Raw genomic sequence first — 7,679 nt, 5'->3', positions numbered from 1 at the left:
TTTAAAGAGTAATAATTAAAGTTTTATTTTTAAGTGGAGTTTTTTTTTTTGGGCATCAATATATTGAAAATGGAGACAACAGTTACAGATATGGAGAAGTTGAGCGGGGCTAATTTTGCCCTATGGAAATCACAGATGGAGGATATATTGATTTTGAAGGATCAGTATTTGCCGATTGAGGGCACAACAAAGAAACCCTCATCGATGACAAATGAAGAATGGAATAAGCTAGATAGAAAGGTGATTGCAACAATCCGCCAATATCTAGCAAAGAATGTGTATTTCAATGTGTCTGAAGAAAAGATGGCTGAAGGATTATAGAAGAAGATCCGTGATCTATATGAGAAGAACACGACATCAAACAAAGTGTTCTTGATGAAGAAGCTTTATAATCTCAAAATGAAGGAGGGTGCTTCAATTGCTGAGCACTTGAATGCATTTAATATTATTACTAATCAGCTTGCTTCTGTTAAAATCATTTTAGATGATGAAATTAGAGCTATTTTGCTAATGTGTTCTATGCCAAATAGCTGGGAAAATTTAATTGTAGCTATGAGCACTTCAACAACTGCAGGGACCCTGAAGTTTGATGATGTCAACAATGGTTTAATGAATGAGGAACTGTGACGCAAGTTAATTGCAGAAAACCAGGGAGGAGAAGCTCTAACTCTAGCTAATCATGGTAGGAGAATGGATTGAGGCCGGCAAGGGCGATCAAGATTGAGATGCCAATCAAAATCAAGGAGAGGCAGGATCATTTGCTTTCATTGTGGCAAACCCAGTCACATGAAGAAAGAATGTCGATTCTAGAAGAAATGACAAAAGGATTAGAGATCATCCAGTACAAATCACAAGTCATCCAACACAAATGAAGGTGAGACTACTGTTGTAGCCACAAATGGTGATGTTTTGTTTACTGTACCGTAGAGGATGCATGTGTATATACATCTAGGAGTCGCTTTGATTGGATCCTTGACTCTGGGGCATCTCACCATGTAACTCCATGCAAAGATATTTTTGTTGCATATAATCCTGGTGATTATGGTAGAGTTCATTTGGGGAATAATCATTTTTGTAGTATTGTTGGAGTGGGAGATGTCCAAATCAAGATGAAAGATGGACAAGATATATTGTTGAAACAGGACATGCATGTACCAGAAATGCGCATGAGTCTAATCTCTATGGGACGACTGGATGATGAAGGCTATTCCACAAGCTTTGGAAAAGGAGGGTGGAAAATTAGCAAAGGAGCATTGGTCATGGCCAAAGGACCCAAGACAGGAACATTATACACATTGAAGGCACTGATAGAAAAATCAGATTTGGCTGCTGTCACAAAAGAAGAAAATTCAGCAGATCTGTGGCATAAGCATTTGGGTCACATTAGCGAGAAGGGCTTAAAAATCCATGTTGGTAAAAATTTATTGTTAGGTTTGAAATCCTACAATCTTGATCTTTGTGAGAATTATATATATGGTAGACAAAGAAGAGTTTCATTCCTTAGAGGTGGACATGAAAAAAAGAAAAATGTGTTAGAATTGATACACTTAGATGTGTTTGGGCCTGTTAGCATCAAATCATTAGGAGGAGAATCATATTTTGTAACATTTATAGATGATGCATCCAAGAAGGTTTGGGCATATCCTATGAAAAGTAAAAGTGAAGTGTTTTGAATATTTCAAAAATTTCATGTTGTTCTTGAAAGAGAAACTAAAAAATTGCTCAAGTGTTTAAGAACAAATAATGGTGGAGAATATTGCTCAAATGCATTTAAGGAATATTGTGACAGGCTTGGTATAAAGCATGAGAAGACTGTGCCTGGTACTCCTCAATAGAATGGTGTCGCGGAAAGGATGAATCATACCATTATGGAAAAGGTGCGAAGTATGTTGTCCAATTCTGGTTTGGAGAAGAATTTTTGGGCCGAAGCAGTCAGGACCGCTTGCTACCTCATAAATAGATCTCCAACTACAGCCTTGGATGGCGGTATCCCTGAAGAAGTTTGGACTGGTAAGAATTTGAATTATTCTCAATTGAAAATCTTTGGATGTGAAGCATTTGTACATATTCGCAAAGAAAATAGAACTAAGCTAGATGATAAATCTATGAAATGCATTTTTTTGGGATATGCAGATGAAGATTTGGTTATCATCTATGGGATCTAGTCAAACATAAAATTATTAGAAGCATGGATGTTATATTTAGTGAGTCAGAAATGTTCAACAGGACTGTAGGTGAGTTGGAGGTCAAGAAGGTTATTGACATGTTTGAAGAGCAGCGGGAAAACATACCACAAATACAAGAAAATGAACAGGAAATTCAGGAGCATGAAGAACAACAAGTGGAAAATGATGAACAACAAGAAGAAGGAATCTTGCAGGAACCTTTATAGGAGATTCAACCTGATAATGCACCACCACAGTTGGTTCGCAGATCTTCTAGGCCTCATAAGCCTTCACAAAGGTATCCTCCTTCAAACTATATTTTGTTTACTGATGAAGGTGAGCCTAATTGTTTTCAAGAAGCTTGTAAAGTTGAGCACAGTGAAGAATGGAAGAAAGCAATGGAAGAAGAAATGAACTCTTTGCTAGAAAATAAAACTTGGGAGTTGGTAAACCTCCCAAAAGGTAGAAAGGCTCTACAAAACAAATGGGTTTACAGGATTAAGCATGAAGGTGATGAAAAGAATGAGAGGTATAAAGCAAGGCTAGTGGTGAAAGTTTTTGCCCAAAAAGAAGGTATTGACTTCACTGAAATTTTCTCACCTGTTTTTCAAATGTCATCCATTAGAGTTATTCTTGGTCTAGTTGCTGCTTTAAACCGAGAATGTGAACAGTTAGATGTAAAAACTGCATTCCTTCATGGTGAATTGGAGGAAGAAATTTATATGGAGCAGCTAGAAGGCTTCATAGAAAAAGGAAAAGAAGACCTTGTTTGCAGGTTGAAGAAGAGTCTCTATGGGTTGAAACAGGCACCTCGATAATGGTACAAGAAATTTGATTCATTCATGTTGGAACATGGTTTTTAGAGGTTGGAAGGTGACCATTATGTCTATATCAAGAGGTATGATCAAGGAAAGTATATCATATTATTGTTATATGTGGATGACATGTTGATTGTTGGGAATGATATGAATAAGATCAATAGGTTGAAAAAAGATTTGGGTAGCAAATTTGCAATGAAGGATTTGGGACTAGCACAACAGATATTGGGCATGCGGATTATGCATGACAGGAAAAACAAAAGGTTGTGGCTGCCACAAGAAAAATATATCAAGAAGGTGTTTGACAAGTTTAATATGAAGGATGCCAAGCCAGTTGGTACACACCTTGCAGCCCACATCAAGCTGAGTACTGAATTATGTCCTAGTGATGACAAGAAGAAAGAAGAGATGAGCAAGATTCCTTATGCTTCAGCAGTTGGCAACTTGATGTACGCCATGGTATGCACACGACCAGGCATTGCATATTCAGTGGGAGTATTGAGTAGGTTCCTTGCCAATCCAAGCAAACAACATTGGCAAGCAGTAAAATGGATTTTTGAGGTATCTCAAGGGTACTAGTCATTATTGTTTATGTTTTGGTCATGATGAGACTGTGCTTAAAGCATTTACAGATGCAGATATGGCTGGAGATATGGACACCAGAAAGTCCACTACAAGTTATTTGTATACATTTGCAGGTGCAGCAGTATCTTGGGTGTCAAGGCTACAAAGAATAGTAGCCCTCTCTACAACAGAAGCAGAGTACATAGCTGCAACAGAATCTTGTAAAGAGATGTTGTGGATGCAGCAATTCCTAGGAGAGATAGGAATAAAGTAGGACAAGTATGTGTTATATTGTGATAGTCAGAGTGCCATTCACTTGGCGAAAAACCCAACATTTCATTCAAAAACCAAGCACATTGACTTAAGGTACCATTGGATCCAACATGTGTTGGAGGAAGAACAGTTATGCTTGGAAAAGATCCATACAGATAGGAACCCTACTAATATGCTCACTAAAGATTCTACCACGAAATAAACATGAGTTATGTAGAGGCATGGTAGGACTCGGTGTGACTTGATTCATGAATCTTCTTTGGCTTCAAGTGGGAGAATGTTAAGTGTGAAGCCAAATCCATGCAGGATTCTAGATCATTCTACACCACCATTAGTTTCTAGATCTCCATGCAGGATTCTAGATCCTTCTACAGTGCCATGAGCTTCTAGATCTCCATCTAAATCACATGCAGGATTCTAGATCCTTCTTCAGCCTCTATAAATTTGTAATTTCTCGAGCCAAGGAATGCAAGCCAAGGTCCAGGCCTGTTTCATAATGCTAAGTGATTTCTGTTCTCCAGTGATTGTTTTATCTATTCTGCTGTTTCTGATTGAGTAATCTTTTTGTTTCTCCATTTGTCTGTCTCTAAAATTATTCTTTGCTATCGTCGTCTAAGTCTCTGAGTATAAATCTGCTGTGTGTGATGTATGCTCTGAACTATCAAAAACCATGAGACTCAACACACAACAAGTCCTAGGTACCTTTGTCCATTCATTCCATCTTCTCTTCTCTCATTGAGCTCCATTTTATTAATTTCTAAAAAGAAAAAAAATATAAATTGTGGAAAAAAATGTAAAATTGACCCTTTATGAGAGGTGGAGGAATGTTGAAAGTTTGGTGGGCAATGACTGCAGAACATTGTTGGATCTCCTCTCATATGTACGCCAATCCCTCCTCCGATTAACCAATCTATATTATTTGTCATCGAGATCATCATCAAATACAACAAAAATCTTGAATACAGATATTTAGAAGTGAATATTTATACAGTGGAGAGGATATAAATTGACATTTTTACGGACTACCAGTACTGAGAGTTGAGCCGGTTTTCGACCTAGCAAGTGAGGTGTTATGCAGGTAAACAAAGGTGACATTTAGGCAGTTTCTGCGGCAAAGTTCCAAGGGCAGTGTTGAATCCTTCAAGTGGAGGGGGATATTTTAATATCATTATCTAGAAAGAATCATCCACTTGCGAAGGTGGTAACACTGCCATCCTGACTTCACCTTGCCATGGAAAGTAGAGAGTCTGCCAATTCTAGCCCCTTCAATTCCCACTCACCACACCTCCTCTGCGCCGTAATCTTTGAGTCTCGCTGAGATAAACGACCTAAATTTAGCAAAGAAAAGGTTGTTTCATCTCTGCCAAGCCTGTGAAGCTATTTCACTTCCTTTGCTCATAGATGCAGAATACCAAACTATTCAGCCTAATATTGATTACTTTACTTACAAAGAATTTTCTGAATTCAAAAATCGAGAGCCACTGGTGTATGGCACTTTACAAGCTTACTTGAAAGACTCATTGTCCCGTCTAAGTGAGGCATCAAAATCGGCTAAGCAACAAAGAATTTCAATGGCTCTGAAACTTGTTCGAGGCGCCTACATCACAAGAGAAAATGTCGAGGTAAAGGAATTGGGCGCCCCTACACCTATACATTCTCAGATTTTAGACACACACAACTATTACAATGCCCACGACACATTGCTATTGGAAAAGGCTACTAAGGGCGAAGCATCATTGGTACTAGCTACACACAATTTCGAGTCTAGTAATCTTGTACTTTCTACTTTCTTATTTTGTTAATATGAGATTGTCAAATAATAAGTATTTGATTTATCCATTGGTAATGGCGACGATTTGTCAATAAAGTTGGCTGCTGCAAAGGATGAATTATTGGGGATTGTGAGAAAAGGTCATGGTGGGTTACAATTCGCTCCACAGAAGGGCATGGCAGATAGTCTATCATTGGGTCTAGTGAAAGCAGGATTTCGAGTGAGAAAATATGTTCCATTTGGACCCGAGGAGAAAGTGATCCCTTTTCTCATCAGAAGGGATGAAGAAAATCACGGAATGCTTGCTACAAGCTTTCAGGACATTTAGCATATGAGGCAAGTTATTTGATGTTAATTTATATTTTGGCATATTTATTTATTTAATGACATTATAAACATCTTGTTAAGTTTGGATTTATTTTGGCAGGACGAAGTTGAAACAGAGGTTCAGAAGGCTACAGTTTTGAGTGTGAGATACGCAGTCCCACATCGATGGCGACAACATCATTTTGTGGAGTAATAGAGAAAAATGCTCTTTCAAATATGGTTGTGAAAAGTTATCCCTAGGAAAATGAAACACAAATTTTGTGACATTAACGAATGTCATGTTAACATTGTTTTTATATTTGTATGTGGATATTTTGAAAGCTTTGTGTTTGTATGAAGTGTTGAAAATTTCACACCTTGATGAGTTGGAAGACCTTTCTTTTATATATATATGTATGTTAAACTTTTAGAAAAAATTGTTAAGCTTTATATTAAGATTAGAAATATTTGCTTATATTTTTTTAATTTATTAAAAATATATTAAATTATAAAAAATCAAATTTATTTATTTTAAATTATCTTATAAAATTATAAAATAGATATTTTTATAAAAAATAAAATAAAATCTCAAAAATAAGAAATTTTGATAATTTTTTAAAATAATTTTACATAACTTTCTATTTATCTATATGCTCATAGCATTTTTGACAGTGAGCTAGCCTAGTGGCGTGTATGATGTTCTCTTTCATCCTTTCCTTCTATTGATGTTTTCTTCTCACTCACTAAAATCTGAATTTAAAGTTTAATAAAAATAAAATTGCCATTTGATTTTATGGGATTTGTTTTTTAAATTTTAATTTCATTGGATTCACATGAAATTGATGCTATAAAATAATTTCAACAATTCTCTTTAGATTTTTAAAATTTTATTTTAAATTTATACTGAAAATTCTAATCAAATATGCCAAACTTTTAACCAACTATGATTAATCTTTAAATTTATATTGAAAATTCTAATAAATATCTTTAAATTTCAACAAACCTTAGTTAAAATAATTGTCCACATTTTGATGCCACAGATTAATGTGGAATTTTCTTTCAACATCTTATATATTATTTTCTATTTATTAAAATAATTTAATAAATGTAATTAAACACTAAATACATTATTATAATTACATTAATACGAGCAATATGAAAGCACATACTCCATATAGTAAGTGGCCTTCTAGAATCACTATGACCACAAAATGGAACATTTGTACGGGCTTTTATATTGACTCTGCGGTATTCAACCCCAGCCTTTCTCCCTTGCAAGTGGCTCTCGTTGCATTTCTTTGTCAAGATGGAGGAAACTATGAAGATATTATCCATGTTGATTATGGAAAATAAAGGAGTTGTTGTTCAGCAAGGTGATACTATTAAACTTGGTAAGCATAAAATCTCTCCCAAATGCTCCTTTCATCTTTTAAGTTCACTCTTTTAAGTTCTCAGATAAAATGATCTGATCACTCTTAGTCATTTAGTCATTTGCATTAAAGATCAATCAATTAATTCTACGATGGTTTTCCATGTCTTTTGAAATTTTAGGCCTGACAACTCATTTATATATTCCATAAATCCAAACCTCGTGAGACATCTGTCCCAATATGTAATCAAGTCTTTTCTCAAATGAGCACAATGCACTTTTTAATCGGTTATAGCTTTTTACAAATCAAATAAATTGAATATATATGGATGGTAGGTATTGCCCTTCTCACATTTGAAGAGCATAACCAGAACTGATGTATGACATCATAAATTTTTCATGATCATATTATT

At 35.5% G+C, this 7,679-nt stretch overlaps 1 pseudogene; it reads left to right on the top strand.

The window, feature by feature from the left end:
* Positions 1-4,892: 4,892 nt before the first annotated feature.
* On the top strand, positions 4,893-5,919 carry LOC149196172 (proline dehydrogenase 1, mitochondrial pseudogene; annotated as a pseudogene).
* Positions 5,920-7,679: the final 1,760 nt, after the last annotated feature.

The sequence above is a fragment of the Pinus tabuliformis genome, chromosome 2_2 (genome assembly GCF_031772625.1).
Source record: "Pinus tabuliformis cultivar Carrire ecotype Pingquan chromosome 2_2, CPIR1, whole genome shotgun sequence".
Lineage (NCBI taxonomy): Eukaryota > Viridiplantae > Streptophyta > Pinopsida > Pinales > Pinaceae > Pinus > Pinus tabuliformis.
The sequence above is the reverse complement of the archived record's forward strand: the minus strand, read 5'-3'. Positions and strand labels throughout refer to the sequence as shown.